The sequence below is a fragment of the Neofelis nebulosa genome, chromosome 14 (genome assembly GCF_028018385.1).
Source record: "Neofelis nebulosa isolate mNeoNeb1 chromosome 14, mNeoNeb1.pri, whole genome shotgun sequence".
Taxonomy (NCBI): Eukaryota; Metazoa; Chordata; class Mammalia; order Carnivora; family Felidae; genus Neofelis; species Neofelis nebulosa.
Genome location: NC_080795.1, coordinates 30,103,572 through 30,122,248, shown reverse-complemented (window position 1 = coordinate 30,122,248; position 18,677 = coordinate 30,103,572). Strand labels below are relative to the sequence as shown.

The window sequence follows — 18,677 nt, the reverse complement described above, 5'->3', positions numbered from 1 at the left end:
CATACTTGTAATCAGAACCTGAGAATTTGCAAATAGATTAATTCTAAGATTTAGGACCTAACTTGAGTATAATTTGGGAATTTGGGTCAATCAAGTTATCCTATGCTTATTCTTTACTTTTTCAGGGTATGGAAAATGTTTTTTATGTTTTTTTTTTTTAATTGAAGTATAATTAACATATAATACTTTGTAAGTTTAAGATGTACAATGTGTTGATTTGATACATTTATATATTGCAGTATGCTTACCATCATAGCATTATCCAACACCTCCATCACATCACATAATTAGCATTTCTTTTTTGTGGTGAGAAAGTTTAACATCTAGTCTCTTAGCAAATTTGAAGTATATCGTACAGCATTGCTGGCTATTACCACATGCTGTGTGTTAGATCTTCAGAACTTATTTATCTCCCAACTGTAAGTTTGCATCCTGTGACCAACATCTCCTTAATTCCTCTACCCCCTAGCCTCTGGCAACCACCATTTTACTCTCTGTTTCTGTAAGTTTGGCTTTTTTAGGCTCCACATATAAGTGATAGCATGTGATATTTGTGTGTCTCAGTCTGACTTCTTTCACATAGCAAAATGCCCTCAAAGTCCATCCATGTTGTCCCAAATGGCAAGATTTTCTTCTTTCCCCAGACCATACAAGACAACCTCCAAAACAGAGAGTTATCCTGTCCACATGTCAATAGCTCCGCTGCTGAGAACCCCTGGTGTTTACCAATACCAGGGGTTGACCCAGACCAGACAAAGTTGTCTCCTTGACTTTAAGACAGCAGTTGTCACAACGGAGCAGTTGTGTGGCTACAGCAAATCCAGCGAGAGTGATGTCAGCACATGCCAGGAGAAGCCCCTCTATGGCCAGAACACTGACTTCAGTGCCATGATTTGAGGACAGGGGGAGGGACTGAGGGTAGAGCAGTGGAAATGTAAAATGATCGTAGCCTTTTAAGAACACCTGTGGAGAAGGCAGGCGGTGTTGGGGGGAGAGATTTCTGAATGAAATGATAGTCTGGGGCCTGCACTCTTCTTCTTAAAATAAACTTTTGGGGTGCCTGGGTGGCTCAGTCGGTTGGGCGTCCGACTTCGGCTCAGGTCATGATCTCACGGTCCGTGAGTTCGAGCCCCATGTCGGGCTCTGTGCTGACAGCTCAGAGCCTGGAGCCTGTTTCAGATTCTGTGTCTCCCTCTCTCTCTGAACCTCCCCTGTTCATGCTCTCTCTCGCTGTCTCAAAAATCAATAAAGGTTAAAAAAATTAAAAAAAAAACAACTTTAGCTTTAGTTTCCCTTTTGTTTTTTATTTCTTCTGACAGAGAGAGAGAGATAGAGAGAGCACAAGTGGGAGAGAAACACAGACTGAGAAAGAGAGGATCCCAAGCAGGCTCTGTACTGTCAGCATGCAGCCCGACATGGTGCTCAGTCTCAAGAACAATGAGATCATTACCTGAGCTGAAATCAAGAGTCAGAGGCTTAACCAACCAACTGAGCCACCCAGGTGCCCCTTTAATACATTTTAAATCAGTATGTTTCTATCTCAGCCTTATCTCAGAAGAGCACTCAACATCTTTTTGTGAAATAGCTTCTAGGAAACAACTGTTACTCCAGGTTTTTTCAGCATATTAAACAAAAAAAAAATAAAAATAATAGTCAGTTCTTTAAGGATAGAAGCCCAGCATCAGATTATTGTTGAAGAACATATATTCAAAGCTTTGACTTCATATTATCAAAGAAATTTCTCAAGAAATTCCACTTCCAAGCATTCATTTGTCAGTCATCTTGTTTTTATCCTAATTCAAGATAATTCAATCAAAATGTATTTACAACATGGTCATTAATAATACTAAAGTGTTTAAAGATGAGTGGTAACATTCCAGTAAGAATATAATATTTCATCTGAAAAATGCTTAACAGGTGCCAGACAAATGATAATCAAGAATTAATTGCATAAAAAATGATGTTTGCTTTCAAGGAGATTTTTTATTTGATGATTTTCTCAGGGAATATTTGTCAATCTAAATATTTTGTGTCTTGGCTGAGAAAATTAGAAAACAAGTTAAAAACATGTTTTTAATTTGAAAAATTTTCTTAGAGATTGTTTCTTTTTCCCCATTTTAGAAATAAGTCTTCAGTTAGGGGCGCCAGAGTGGCTCATTCAGTTCAACATCCAACTCTTGATTTTGGCCCAGGTCATGATCCCAGGCTCATGGGACTGAGTCCTGTGTTGAGCTCTGTGCTGAGCACGGAGCCTGCTAAAATTCTCTCCCTTTCCCCCTCCGCCACTCCCCCCACTCATGCACGTGCTCTCTATCTAAAAAAAGAGAGAGAGAGAGAAAAAGAAAGAAGTCTTCAGTTACTTAAACTCTAGCATATATATCCACAATATATAGAGAACTCTTTAAACAACAGAAAGAATGCAGTCAATCCAAGCACAGATTAGACCAAAGACATTGCCAAAGAGGATATATGTATGGCAAATATGAAAAGATGCTCTAGATCATTAGGCAGTAGGGAAATGCAAATTCAAGTACTAACTACCTATTAGAATGATTAAAATAAAAAATGCTGATAATACTAAGTGCTGACAGGGATGCAGAGCAAGTGAGTCTCTCACATACCGCTTGTGAGAATATAAAAGGGTACAGCCACTCTGAAAAAGTTTGACAGTTTCTTAAAAATTTAAACACGGAGTTACCATCTGACTATACAGTCACATCCCTGGGTATTTATCCTACAGGAATTAAAATTTATGTTCACAGAAAACCTGTAGATAAATGTTCATAGCATCTTTATTTGCAATAGCCTAAAACTGGAAACCACCTAAGTGTACTTCAGTGGGTGGCTAGAGAAGCAAACTGTGGTAATCCATACAATAGAACACTATTTAGCAATAAAAAAGAACAAAGTATTAATAAACAAATAACTAGATGAGTCTCAGGCATTGTAATGGGTTAAAAAAGCCAATCTTAGAAAGTTACATTTTCTATGATTCCATTTATATAACATCCTGGAAGTGACAAAGTTATAGTGGTGAAGAAGAAAGCAGTGGTTGCTAAGGATTAGGGCTGCGGGTGGGATGGGAAGGTGAGTATAAACGGGTCGCATGGAGGAGTTTCTTAGTGGTGATGGAACAGTTCTGTATCCTGTTTGTTTTGATGGGTACACTAATCTATACATATCATAAAATTTCATAGAACAATGCAGCCTAAAAAAGAATGAAATATTGTTAAAATCTGACTAAATCTGTGTTATCAATAGTATTGTACCAATATCAGTTTCTTGGAATTTATTTATTTATTTATGTTTTTTTTTTTTTGAGAGAGAAAAAATGAGAGTGGGGGAGGGGCAGAGAGAGAGAGGAGGACAGAGGATCCAAAGTGGGCTTTGTGCTGACAGCAGAGAGCCCAGTGTGGGGCTCAAACTCATGAACCATGAGATAATGACCTGAGCTGAAGTCGGACTTAACACCCAGTCACCTCAGTTTCTTTGCATTTATGATGTGATGTAAGATGTTATCACTGGGGGGATCTGGATGGGATGTACATGGGAATTATCTACATTATTTTTGAATTTCTTATAAATCTAAAAGTGTTTCAAAATGAAATGTTGAAAAAAATCCAGGGGTTAATTAAAAATCTGGTTACAAAACGACATTGTCATTGGCTTCCATACTCTTTCTTTTTTTAAGTTTATTTATTTTGAGAGTGTGTGTGCACATGTGCATGAGTGGGGGAGAGGGAGGGAGGGAGAGAGAGAGAGAGAGAGAGAGAGAGAGAGAGAGAGTCCCAAGCAGGCTCCACACCATCTGTGCAGAGCCCGATTCTCTCACAACCGTTAGATCATGACCTGAGCTGAAACCAAGAATTGGACACTTAACTAACTGAGCCACCCAGGCCCCCTGGCTCTGATACTCTTCTTCTATATACCTTTTTCTGACCTTAGAATTCTTCTCTAGGAAAGAATTAAAGAACTGTCTGGGGTGAATCAAGGCTCCTACAGTAGATATTACCAAGCTCTCTCCAATTTGGGAGTGTTCTGCCGATTCAGTCTAACATGGAGCCTTTCCTAGTGGGAAAGAAAAATATATACACAGCAGAGAAGAAAACCTACACCAGTTACCTTGAAATAGTAAACATAAAATATAAATACGAAAGAAGAACCAAACATCACTATATATATGAAGAAAATGCACAGTTTTAAAGACCAAGAAAAAGAAATGGAAACTAACTGGTAATTTAGAGAACAAAAGAAAATTTAAACTCCATGAACTCTACTTCTTGTCCTTAAAGAGAACTGTGAAGATGTGGTATTCACAAAATAAGAATTGGGCAATCAGAAAACAAAAAAAAGAGCTCTTAGAAATAGCTCTATGGGGGCGCCTGGGTGGCGCAGTCGGTTAAGCGTCCGACTTCAGCCAGGTCATGATCTCGCGGTCTGTGAGTTCGAGCCCCGCGTCAGGCTCTGGGCTGATGGCTCGGAGCCTGGAGCCTGTTTCCGATTCTGTGTCTCCCTCTCTCTCTGCCCCTCCCCCGTTCATGCTCTGTCTCTCTCTGTCCCAAAAATAAATAAAAAACGTTGAAAAAAAAATTAAAAAAAAAAAAAAAAAAAAAAAAAAAAAAAAAAGAAATAGCTCTATGATTGTTCCCTTCCCCTACATTTTTAGAAGGGCTTGAATTATGGTTACAAAATGTTTTCAAGCAGAGTAAAATGGGGGGAAAAAAGGAGGAAAATCTAGAAAGGAAAATTAAAACAGAAGATCAAGTCAAAATATCAACAAGTTAAATAGTAAGAATTCCAGAAAGAGAACAATTGAAACAAAATTAAAAGGGTGTGGAGGGGGAGAAAATCAAGGGAAAAGAAATAATAAAAGAACTGAGATAGTCTCCCAGAGCTAAAGAACCTTCCTTTAGAAGCAATCCACCAAATGAGGAACAGATTGAATAAAAATGACCTCCATCAAGTTATAACTCCATGAAAATTCAGTATCTTTTTCTTTTTAAAGTTTATTTATTTTGAGAGAGAGAAAGAGAGAGTGCACTTGTGTTCACAATCAGGAGAGGGGCAGAGAGAGAGAGGGAGAGAGAGAATCCCAAGCAGGCTCTGTGCTGTTGGCAAAACTGAGCCACCCAGGTGCCTCCAAAATTCAATATCTTAAAGATAAGGCATAAAGTAGAAACTTCTTCTGAGATAAAAAAATAAAAAATACAGATCACCTGCATAGAAGAAGAAATCAGACCAGTGTATTAGACTTTTCAAAAGTAAAATGTTCATAGAAAAATAATATTAACCTAGAATTCTATACTCTAGTCAATTTAATCAAGTCTAGGAAGAGCATAAAGACCATATTCAATATGGAAGGATTCAGAAACTTCAGTGTCAGGCATCATTTCCAAAAGTTACTTGAGGACATAATCCAGCAAGATAATTCTAGAAAACAAGAAAAAGAAATTGGATAAATAGAATTGGAAACTAGCCTAGTAGTTAGTGAGGCAAAGAAAAGAAATCTTTGCATGATAATTGGATAGCAAGCCAGAAAGTCAATTAAGTAGACTCTAGGAAGACTGTCTTAAGAATAAAGAAATAAAGAATAAAGAAATGGTTTCTAAGAATTAGATAATGTGACTATACATTGTGAGATGGTAGTAACAACATGGTGAAGAAAAACACAAAAAAAACTGTGTAGAAAAATATGTGTGATTATGAAGCAAGATAAAATATGTCAAGATTTTGAGAAATGGAGGAAATATAAGAAATAGCATAATAATAGGAAGTTGAGAAAGGAGAGAGGCAGTATGACCGTTAGAGAATCTTATATTGGAAAACTGAAAGTAATAATTTAAGTCAGATATTTAAAGTTAGAAAAACAAATACTAAAGAATTAAAATCAGAGATAGTTAAAAAGCTTACTTTGGGTATGGGGGAGAAAACTATTTATTTGCTGAGGAAAGATTTATTTTGTTTTTAAATTTTTATCTAAATTCCAGTTAGGTAACACACAGTGTAATATTAGTTTCATGTGTACAATATAGTCATTCAACTTTTCCATACAACACACGGTGCTCATCACAAGTGTATTCCTTAATCCCCGTCAACTATTTCATCCATCTGCCCACTATCCCCCTACCCCCACCACCACTTCCCCTCTGGTAAGCATCAGTTTGTTCTCTATAGACTCCGAAAAACAGTTTACTTTAAAAAGTAGGATTGAAAAGATGTTTGTATGGAAACTATTGCTATTGTTCACTATGAGGCCCTTGGTATAGCTTTTCCACACATACATGTACATATTACTTTGTTGTAAAAAATTAGCAAAGGAAAAAGGAAACACTCCAGTGTTCATGGTATTTTTAAAACAGCTATATTGAAGTATCACTGACAATCAAAAACAGCGTAAATATTTAAAGTATACAATTTGAAGAGTTGACATATACACCTTCATGCAACCATCACTACAATCAAGATAATGAACATATCAATCATCTCCAAAAGTTTCCTCCTACCCCTTTGCTATCTCTCCCTTCTCCTTCCATCCCTACCAACTATGTCCAGGCGGCTACTGATCTACTTTCTGTCATGAAACATTAGTTTTCATTTCCTAGAATGTTATATAAATGGAATCATGTGGTATATATACTTTCTTTGTCTGGCTTATTTTGTAAGGTTAATGACATTGTGATTCATCCATGTTATAGTGTATACTAATATTATAATTCTTTTTTTATTGCTGAATAGTAGTCCATTGTATGGATATACCACAGTTTTATCCACCTAGTTGATGGCCATTCGGATTGTTTGCAGTTTTTGACACTTGAGATTACTAGATAGTAACGTACAAGTTTTTATATGGATATGCACTTTCAGTTTTCTTAGAAACACTTAGGAATGGAATGGCTAGATTCCATAGTAAGTGTATTTTGGGGGGAGGGTGTATGTGTTTTGCTTTTCAAAGAAATTTCCCAAGTGTTTCCCAAAGTGGCTGCACCACTTTATGTCCCCACCAGCATGCTCAAGAGGTTCAATCACTTTATTCTATATTTTGCCTATACTCTGAATGGTTGGTTGTTTTAATTTTAGCCATTCTAACAGGTATGTAGTGGTATCTCACTGTGGTCATAACTTGTATTTACCTGTTGGCTGAACAGCTTTTTATGTGCTTATTCATGCTTCTTGGTGAATGTCCATATTTTTGGCCTATTTTATAATTGGCTTGCTTATTTTCTTATTCTGGATATGTAATTTGTTTTACTCTATGTTCTTTTTTATTGGTATTTGCCTCCTTTATTCCCCTCCTGCACATTCCAGTAGAGTATAGATATGGACATTAGGATATTATTTAAAAATACAGTTAAATTGAACCCATTTTTGGTTGACCAATTTGAACACCTAATTCCTAGCCACTCAAGCAGATACCTACCTACAGGGGGGAAGCATTCATTTAGAAAACAGAGTGTGGCCCTCTTGTTTTAGGGTAGAATGTCTTATACCCAGGACTCATCAGGTCTCTCAATGAAGAAATCCACAGGAGTGTTGAAAAGTCTTCTTTAGCAGATCCGGGGTTTGATTGGGGCCAGATAACAAAGTCTGTGGTTGTCTGTCCTGGGGAGATGCTGGAAGGGCAGGGTGAGGTCTGAACTTGCATTCAGGCTGATCAGGAGACAGTAATTGCGATGGCCCCAGAGGCCTGACATGGCAGGAATTTCATGTTCTTGATTCTCTCTCTGCTCGCTAATATCAGACAGCTCTCAGATGAATCAGCTCTTTTTGGGCTACGTGCAGATTTGTGGTTCAAGGCATAGTTGGGCAGTTTGTCCATAATTCCTCATCAAACATTCCCTGCTCCTTTTCCTGTTTGTCTGATATGGGAACTTTGGAATATTTCTTACTTCTTCTCAGAAGTAAGCACCTAAAGTAGATGATTCTAAGATGTAATTAGGGTCACCTAATGTTTTACAAATACCGTCTTAGGCATATTCAAGTGTAAAACATGGTACAATTTTAATTATTAACCCCCAAATTCAGCACATCTGAGATTAAGGGCTTCCCAAGGACATTTCAGAGCCCTCTTCCAGACACCTGAGCTAACCAGACCAGACCTCAACCCAAAATCCTTCGCCTCCCACATCCCTCCCAGCCTGTTCTCAACCAAACATGGCCCTGTTAAAAAACCTTATGTTCTGAGTCAAGAGACAGCACGTATACAGGGAAGTTAGTTCCAGCATTTAAAAGACAACGTTAGAGTCATATAGAATTTTCTACAAAACAATAATAGAAATGTTTTGGACGTGTACTGTGACAAGTTCAATAACTGTTGGAGAACAACAGGAAATAAACTTTCAAATTGGTATTATCCTGTGAAATCTGCAATAAATGGTTTATGAAAACTAACCATGTTGCCTTGGGTTTGTTAGTTGTTTCACTGATTTCAAAGCCGTGACTTTAAATGACCCCAGCATTTCACTGATGAAATCTAAAAGGGCTAGAGCATAGAAAAACACTTAAGATCATTTGAAAAAGAAGGTTTGTGTTCACGTGTGATCTCTACCAATTAATATCTATGTGGCTTAGTCTCTCTGAAATTTAGTTTTTTCATCTATAAAAAGGGAATAATCCTTCCTCAGGTAAGATAGGAAATTTTAAAGACTTTGTAACAGTAAAGAAAATTCTGGTTATCACCCAGATAGACATTTTCTGTGACTAGTAAAGGGCTTATTGTTCTTTGTTTGTTGTTTTAATTAAGAGTTAAAGGAACATATTTCATTCTAAAAACTCCTTGGGATAAATTGGACTTTGAGTGAGCTGCGATAGCTTGCAACTCCTTACTCGGTCTTGAAGTTAGCACTTCCCTGTAGTTTAATCTCTTTACTCTGATGGAAGAACAGATTAAAGGAGGCAGAGGTCCAGCTTTTGCTCTCTTTTAGTGCTAGGTCCACACCAGGGAGGAAATGAAGACAGAATTGCTGAGTCACCTGTTCCCTTCAGAACACTGTAGAATCAAACTATTTCTTATTCTAAGTGTCTGCTCTTGCAGCCCCAGGGTTTAATGCTGTGCATCTCCATTTGGCCTCATCATAGTTTACTCTGGTTATGCTCAAGAACCACATAATAAGCCACAAATGGCCAAAACCCACTTGATAACTATCTTGGTTTCTACCCAAACCTGCCTTTTTTTGTTAAGTCAGCATTTAAACACCACTGTGTTTTAGAATGATAGCTACAATACTAGCAAAGGAACAAAATTAGTTTGTGCAGTTTCTTTCCTTTCCTTTTCTTTCTTTCTTTCTTTCTTTCTTTCTTTCTTTCTTTCTTTCTTTCTTTCTTTCTTTCTTTTCTTTCTTTCTTTCTTTTTCTTTCTCTCTTTTCTTTCTTTCTTCTTTCTTTCTTTCTTTCTTTCTTTCTTTCTTTCTTTCTTTCTTCTTTCTTTCTTTCTTTCTGCCAGCGGGTATGGGCTAGCACATTGATCCAACTTTTGTTATCTAAACTTGAGCCAGAATATCACGTAGAATATTTTCCCATTTATGAAGTACGTTCATACACACTATTATCATTTGATTCTTTCAGGAAGAGTGGGAGATGATTGCTCTATTTCAGAAATTTGGAAATTTCTAAATTATGACTCCCCTAAGATTTTACCTCCACTAAAGTAGAGTGGGCTAGAAAGAAAAAATTCTTCTGATTTTCCAACAAACTTCATTGCTTCCAGGGGCTGGGGAAGGATAATGAAAGGTCCTCAGAAAAGGCACATGATCCACTCATGGATGGGAAGACTTATACTGGGAAAGGTGCAGGACCCCCCATGCCCCTTGGCTCTTCCAGGTCACAGAGACATCCTGAAGACGTAGCAGCTGAGTGTCACTTCATCAAGGAGAATTACCATTGCTTCCCCCACTTACTGCTGAGGAGCAGCACCACATAAGATTCAGAGCATGGGCTTTGATGTCACAGCATCTCTGTCCTAGCTCTACCACCTGTGGCCTGTGTGCTCTGGGGGAAGTCACCTAATCCTTCAAAGTGTGTTTCTATAAAATGCCAAGGAGATTAAATGAGATAATGATCTTAATAAAAGCTGGCGCTGGGTCTGTGGCAGAGTTCTTAAGGAACACAGAAGATGGGATGGAAGAAATCTGCAACATCCTGCATTACAGCTGATGGTCTGGCTTTGCAAAGTTGGATCTGTCTGGCCAAAGACAATCCACAGATGTGTTTTGTTTGGCCCACCTAGTACCTAGGATGTCAAACAACTTTTTTAAGGCAAAGAAAATAAGGCCAGGAATGCCTTGACCATAATCAAAAGGTGATGTATATTTGATTTTTTTCTTTCAATGTAGTTAGTTGGTGCTTTGTTCCAGCATCTTCTGCTAAGTTTAGAGGTATGGCAGACATCTCCTAATCCTGTTACCTTAGCACAAGTAAAGTATGAGGAAGATAGAGAGTAAGAGTGACTGCCTGCTAGAGGGGAAGACAGTGGGGCTTTTATGCCAAATTAGTTATTTCTTCATTTCTTTCAGTTGGCATTCTTTCTTTATTTCATTTTATTGGAAGACCATTACTGCAGCTCTATATAAACATGGCTGAGAGTGACAAAAGACTTTGTTGTGCGAATATTTTTCATGATTTTGTTTTTCAGAATGAATTAAAAAAACAAAGGATGGTGGTTTGGCTGGGGATGAGAATGGAAGGAGAGAAAGAACAAATATATAAACAGCATATCATTTTTATATGTAATGATAGCTGAACCTTGCATTCCTACAAAGAATCGTTTGCACCATTCAGGAGTCCTTTCCATTCGTGAATTGTGGTTCAATAGCTCAGAAATTAAATTGCTTCCTCTTGGACCAGACTATAGAGGTTGATCGCCTCATGCTGCAGACAAGTTACAACCTTTCAGAGTTTCTCTCCCCAGTGTAGGTGGCAGTGGTATTGAAATGCTCACCCAGGCTTCTCTTGAATTCCCAGGAACAGAGCATCAGATGCTGAACTTTCAATACAGTCTATACTACCATGCAAGACATTTCTTTCTGGGGGTCAACAATCCCCCCACCCTACCTTTTTTTTTTTTTTAAATAATTTCAGAAAACAAGGCACAGGGCAAAGAGAGATGGTACCTGGCAAGGTAGATGTGGAAAGAGGTCCTTTTCACCACATTACTATTGACTCCATTTGAACCAGACCTCTTATCATCTTGGCTGAGAAAAAAGAAGAGGGTCCTAGACCCATGAATGAAGAGAAGACAAGGTCTACTCTTTGCTGATCCCAATTGGGATCAGTAGGCCAGCAAGGGCACTTCCCAGGATACCACTCTATAAGGGGCATAAAACATCACTGGGACTGTTACAGGATGGAGAAAATCTCATACTAGAATTCCTTTCAGAGAGAAAATTGTTAAGTGTTGTGAGAAATACTTTGAGGAGCTGCTTGGAATGGGGGGTGGGTTGAGGTAAGATTCCAAAGGGAAATGCCCAAGGAACAAAACATGGTTGCTATACTGCCTTCTTAAAAAAAAAAAATTTTTTTTAATGTTCATTTATTTTTGAGAGAGAAAGAGAGAGAGAGAGAGAGAGCAAGCAGGGGAGGGGCAGAGAGAGAGGGAGTCAGAATCTGAATCAGGTTCCAGGCTCGAAGCTGTGAGCACAGAGACCAACACGGGACTCAAACTCACAAACTGTGAGATTATGACCTGAGCTGCAGTCAGATGCTTAACTGACTGAGCCACCAGGAGCCCCTGCTAAGCTGCCTTCTAAGAGGAACGGTTCTGCTGAAGCCAAGAGTGTGTTTTGCAGAGTGGAGCGTGTGAGTTTGGAACCAGTGCAGAATTGTGAGGACATTACAGAGACTCCCTGTGCCACCAGGGGTCCTCCTGCTCTGTACTTTCCCTTGGAAGGACTCACCCAGCCTCTAGTCCCTTCTATGCCCAAAGTACCTTGGCCATGTGACCCCCTGGGGGCAGATGAGTCTTGGTTGGCCAAAGCAGCCTTCGTCTGGAGCAGGTCTTGGCATTTGGCAGCCTGGAAGGGAATACGGGCAGGCAGGCCCTGGATCTGTGTTGTAGAAAAAAGGAAAGGAAGAGGGTTTAGGGGAATGTGGACTGGGTTTGCCCAACTTCCTCTGTTACCCTTCTTAGAGTTGCAAAGAGCTCGATTCAAGCTACTGAAGGATGAATTGCCAGAATTCCTACTCTAATCACTATGCACCCTCTTAGGTCTCCACAGGAGAGATCGCCCTCTGACACATAGCTCATCCATTCACTGTGTGTGAGAAGAGCTCAGAAGGCTGTGTCCTTATATGCCTTTGTGGACATTTCTTGTCTTCCTCTCATCTGGGAAAGAATTCTAGAATTCTCCCTCCTTTCAGAGCATAGGGTAAAGTAGCAAGGGGCATGTCATAGGTACTGGTTCTCTATTTGCCAATAGTGCTTTCATGCAATCCTCAGGTCCACTTGGCCTAGAGGGAAACTTGGGCAATTGTGTTGTGCTGTGTGCCATGGCTTCTTACCTACCTGGCTTCTTGGACTTCCCTCACTGAGTGCCCCATGCTTCCTGCCCATGGAGAGTCTAAGCCATGAGTACCAGGGTATCACTTTCAGGTCTCAAGCCTGAAACAGAGTACAGAGAACAATACGTATTTATCTGATTAGGCCTGTATGAGATTTTAAAACCAAATTTAAATGATTATAGAATAAGCCCTCTTTCTTATAACCAATGTCTTATTTTTATCCTTTGGCTAATTAAAAGACTTGGTGTAGAAAACAGAAGAAAAATATAATCTTTTTTTTTTTAATGGACATGTGTAACCCAGATGTCAGCTCAGACCTACTTGTAGTTTGAGAAAACACTTAAAGATTTTAATTGATTTCAGACTGAACTAAAATAATTGCCACTTATATAGCTTTCTTTCTGACAGCTAATCCAATTTTACAATAATGTGGTATAGTGGTCAGATTAGCTTCCATCTGGAGATATGATTAATTCAGGGCATCACATTACATGAAACTCTGAAGATTTGAGGTACATACAGAAGAGAATGATAAGAATGATTTGAGGGATAGGAAACCATATTATATAAAGAAGGTTCAGGAATTAGTTACCTTCTTCTGGGAAAAAGTAACACATTCTTAAAAGGGAATTGTTAGCTATCTTAAAATATTTGGAAGATAACTGGGTTTATTTTGTCCATATCAGGAAAGCATGATTATATCTAATAAATAGGGAGTTACAGACAAATGAGTTTGACTCAATATAAGGAAGACAGTTTCAGCAATTGGTATCCCCCAGAAATGCAGTGTCAAAGAAAGAAGTGAGTTACCCTACCCTAAAATCTTTCAATCAACAGATATTTTTTGTGACTAAGTTCTAGGCACCATTTTAACACTGAGATGTAGTCATGAATAAACTCCAGAAAGGGCCTGTTAGCCATGTGTCTGGTATGCGATAGATCTTCTTAACTGAAGAGAAAAGCTGAATTATGATATTTCTATGGGATTTCTTCCTACTTCAAAATTTGATGCTCTCATTCATTTGAAGAAAACAATAACAACAAATCTATTTATCACTTACCATTAAAATTAGTCCTTTCCAGACAATGATTATTGCCTATTATTTTCCATCAGTGCAATGAATTGGCTTATTGTATAAAAACAGACATTCAGTTAGATCTGGATTGTGGCTTTAGCAAACCCAGGAGGAAGGCAGCAATGGTAATGAGTGTTCTATCATGGTAGCTCAACAGTCTTCTCTTCCCACTGTTCCAGTCAATCAAGATGTTTTTAATCTAACCGTTCTTTTCAAACACATTAACTTTCACCCTAAACCTCATACTTTGGTATGTTTAATAAAATGTGCCTTCCATATCTTCATTCAAATCCCTGGTAGAATTGTCAGATAGAAAAGGAGTAGAGTATTCCTGTCAGCTTTCCGTTACTGCTGATCAATGTTTCTGTGCAACTGGGAATCCAACTTGCTAACTGTAGTATTACATATGCAATTAAAAAAAATCTTATTAACACAGATACTGTGAAAGATTTTGAGAAATGACTTATAAATACCAAGGCACTGTGTTTTAGGATGTTTCATTCTGCTCATTACAAAAGTATGATTTGTTACCAAAATGCTTTAATCTTCTAGAAGTCACCATTTCATTTCCTGCATGCTCACAAGTTATTTAAGAATTTACTATAGTAATTTTCCACAATTCAAATGTACTTTTTTTTTTTTTTTAATTAGAACATCTAGAGTCTTTGGTCACCCATGCATGCTAGCTCTCTCCTCCAGGGTCTCTAGGTGTGTAATTATTTTCCCAAATACTTTTTTTCCTGAATATTTTTTATTTTGTTCATGTCCTTTTATTAAGAGTTTCTATTAAGAATATTTGAAAGTTTATCCCAAGCTGAATTGAACAGAATAGCTGTATTTTAACTATGGTATAAGATGTTGCTTGAATTGAATTGATACTAGGAAATAAAGAGAACTGTTATAGAAATAAAAAGTAAAATTGTGATAACTCTCCTAAACATATTAAAGACCTTACAAAACCATTAATAGATGGAGAACTACTCAATGCTACTGCCTTCTTTCCATCATTCCCATAGAAGTTTTATCAGTTACTGAATAAATTTTCACTTTAAAACCAGGTTTCCACTTCCAAATATTATATTGTTAATTAAAAAAAGAGACAAGAAAAAAATGGGGACCATTTATCTGGTATTAGCAGTTTGGATTTTAAAAACTTCCAAAAATTATTAAAATTTGTTTTTCTAAATTCTAGGAGTATCGTCTAACTTTTATGTTTATTGTCTCTTTATCCCCATGCATTAGAACATCAGCTTTCTGAGGGATGGCACACACTTTGTCTTGTCCTGTGCACCCAGGCTCTAGAACAATAACTGATACAGAATAGAGGACGATATCTGATACAGAATAGGAGACGATAAATACATTTTGACTAACTGATTCATGGTTATATTCTCTGGTTATTTAAAAAATCAAGGGGCGCCTGGGTGGCGCAGTCGGTTAAGCGTCCGACTTCAGCCAGGTCACGATCTCGCGGTCCGTGGGTTCGAGCCCCGCGTCGGGCTCTGGGCTGATGGCTCAGAGCCTGGAGCCTGTTTCCGATTCTGTGTCTCCCTCTCTCTCTGCCCCTCCCCTGTTCATGCTATGTCTCTCTCTGTCCCAAAAATAAATAAAAAACGTTGAAAAAAAAAAAAAATCAAGACCATGCGGTTGTTGTTTCCCATGGAACATATGACTCCTTCTTTAGCCTACAATTTTCTCTTCCTGGTCAGAATTAAGCCTCAAGTGCCAGTTTTTCTTGTTACTTTTTAAATATTTTTAGAGAAGAGTGTTTATCCAGGCAATTCATAGAAAGAAAACATGAAAGTGTTTGCCCTGACCTCATTCCACCTCAAACTCTGTAGGAGAAACAGGCTGTGGGACAGGACCACTATACGTGAGATTTTGTCTCAGACTGGTTCTTCCCCTCAGCCCTGGGGACTTGGTGAGGCTTAGTGCCCGCAGATGGCAAATCAGGAGGGAGGCAAGGCAAGTTGACTAGTTTGCCAGCCCTTGAACAAGTAAAAAGTGCCCCCTTAGAAAAAATGATGTTCCAGCCTATTATTGAGAGAGGAGTATAAGGTTGGATTTCAACAGATCAGAAGGGGAAGAGGATGGGGCTTTGGGATCAGACAGGCCTGAGTTCAAATCTTCCCTCTACCATTTATGGACTGTGTACCCCAAATCTCTGATTCTTGGTTTCTCTTCTTTACGTTTTTTATGAGGACCAAATAAGACTGCGTATGCAAGGCACCCAGTATAGCAGTTGGGACACAAAAGCTTTCAAAATGAATTCCATTGTTGTAACAACCAGTCAGAGAGTATAGTCAGTGCTGTCTAGCTAACCCAACATTCCCTGCTCATTATCTTTACTGTCCTCAAGAAGCTTAGAGGATGCATTTGGGATATATCAGTGAACAAAACAGACAAAAAAGAAAATCACCGTCTTCTAGGGAACCTAAATGAGGCACCGATCCCCAGAATTCTTAAATTTTTCACAAATCACAGTTTTTTTGTTTTTTAACCTCACTATGGTTTCCTTAGTTCCAAGCATTATCTCCTTTAAATTCCTTCAACAAGCCTTCTAAACTCGTCTCCTTTCATCCTGCCTCCAGCTCCACCCCACGGTAGAAGCCAGAGTGAATTCATTAAAATCCTAATCTGACCAAATCATTGCTCAATTTAAATCCCTTCAAGAGCTTCCAAGTGCCCCGGGGTTACCATCTAATTTCCTTCAAACCCCACCTTCTTCCTCGACCCCTTCTTTTTTTTTAAATTTTTTTTTTTCAACGTTTTTTATTTATTTTTGGGACAGAGAGAGACAGAGCATGAACGGGGGAGGTGCAGAGAGAGGGAGACACAGAATCGGAAACAGGCTCCAGGCTCCGAGCCATCAGCCCAGAGCCTGACGCGGGGCTCAAACTCACGGACCGCGAGATCGTGACCTGGCTGAAGTCGGACGCTTAACCGACTGCGCCACCCAGGCGCCCCCTCGACCCCTTCTTCTTGCCTGGTCTGCAAGAGCTGCACTACCTATTCCTTCATTCTGAACTTCTTCCAGCTCTGCTCAGGGGCCTTGCTCTCTTCCTCACACCAGAGCACTTGTGCTTGTCATTCTCTGTGCCTGGAGTCCGCCTCCTTGCTTTCTTTTATTCTTGCTATTCTGGATGTTCATCCTTCAGGTACTGCTTAAATGTCGTTTTCTCAGGGGAGCCTTTTCTGAATAATCCCATGGATTGGTCAAGTGACTCTGTGTTGAGCTTCCCTAGCACTTCAGACCTCTCCTCGCATTTACCTCGGATTACTGCTAATGTCTGGTTGTTTGTCTGTGTCCCATAGTGCCTTATAAGAGCTGTATCACAGGACTTTTGATCGCCTTGTTCTCTGTTGTATTCTAGGACTTAGCACCTGAGGGGTCCAGAGTAGACACTCACATATTGATGTTACATGAATCAATGAATAAAAACATAAATAAGTGAATGAAATGGATTTTTGGAGGGCCAGCAACCCAGATACTAACTGAGATGGAATAGGGAAGGTAGAAAACTTCATGGACATAGACAGAAATGATTTGGTGAGCTGGGAAATGCTTTTTCGCCCTCTCTTACCCAAAACATGTAGAATGATCATAGGGAGATAAAAAAGAATAATTTAGTTGCATAACGCATTTTCCATTTCTATTTTGTATCATTCATAAAATTTAAATGATAGATTGATTTCATCTGCTTTGTGGAAGAGGTGAGATATTCCCTTGACTTTCAGCATACCTCTCAGAAATACCTAACTTCTGATTCCTAAATATTGGGTATCTCCAAAAGAATTCTGGTTAGAGAACATGCTGCCTATTATGGACTAAATTCTGGTCCCTCCACCCCAACATTTATATGCTGAAGTCCATGCCTCCGGTAAACCTCAGAATGGGACTCCATTTAGAGATATGGCCTTCAAAGAGGTGATTATAATTAAATGAAGTCATATGGATGGGCCCTGATTGAACAGACTGATGTCCTTATAAGAGGAAGCATCACCAAAGATACACACAGAGAGGTCACATGAAGACACAGCGGAAAGACTACAGTCGGCAAGACTGCCAACATCTTTATCTTGGACTTCCAGCTTCCAGAACTGTGACAGACTAAATTTATGTTGTTTAAGCCACTCATTCTGATATTTTGTTAGGGAAGCCCTAGCAAATGAATACTGTACTGTCTTAATGTATAGGTTTTAGGGAAAATCTGCTCCATAATTTGGAATTCTCCACATTGACTATGGGTAGGGCATCAAACCATTCTTGTTATGAGATAATCTGGCCTGACAAAAATATTTTCAGTGTTAGTTCTAAGAAGGTGTAGAAAAACTCACTCTGAGATGGATGAAATACACCAAGGGTGTGCTTATCCTTCTGCAGAGACAACTGCCAGAATTGGTTATTCTGTTCCTGTTATAACAGCCCAAAGATCCCAGCATCTACAAAACTTCCCAGGGATTTGAAAAATCCTTCAGGCTTAAAACCTCAGAATAATTTTGACTCTTTTTTTTTTTTGCCACCTACATATAGTCAATGACCAATTATTGTTGATTCTTATTCCAAACTACCTCTTTCATACATCCCATTGTTTTTCTTTGCACAGTCATCAGGAAAACCCAAACTCTCTTGACCTTACAGGTAAGTCATTGCCAAACCATCCTATCTGATCTTTTTCTCTAATCTTCCCCTCCCACTCTGCACCTGCCAACAAGTTGATATTCATAAATTGCCATCTTATGCCTGCTGAAGAACTTCAGGGTCCTCATTGTTAGAAATTAAAGTATAAATGCTTATACCTGGAATTAAAAGAGCTCCCCAGTCTGGTACCATTGGACTAATGCATTTTTTTCCCAGAATTTTTTTTTTAATGTTTATTTATTTTTTTGACAGAGACAGAGCAAGAGTGGAAGAAGGGCAGAGAGAGAGAGAGAGACACAGAATCCACAGAATCAGAAGCAGGCTCCAGGCTATGAGCTGTAAGCATAGAGCCCAGCTTGGGGCTTGAACTCATGAACCATGAGATCATGGCCTGAGCCAAAGTTGGACACTCAACCGAGCCACTGAGGTGCCCCATCTTTCCCAGGTTTCTATAACATCACACCTAC

General features: G+C 38.9%; 1 long non-coding RNA gene across 1 annotated transcript in view; it reads right to left on the bottom strand.

The window, feature by feature from the left end:
* LOC131495139 (uncharacterized) overlaps nt 1-18,677 on the bottom strand; it is a 318,187-nt gene that overhangs the window by 64,105 nt on the left and 235,405 nt on the right. The window contains exon 2 of the long non-coding RNA XR_009253788.1: nt 11,921-12,038. This is a non-coding gene — a long non-coding RNA (uncharacterized LOC131495139). The remainder of the gene's footprint in view (nt 1-11,920; nt 12,039-18,677) is intronic.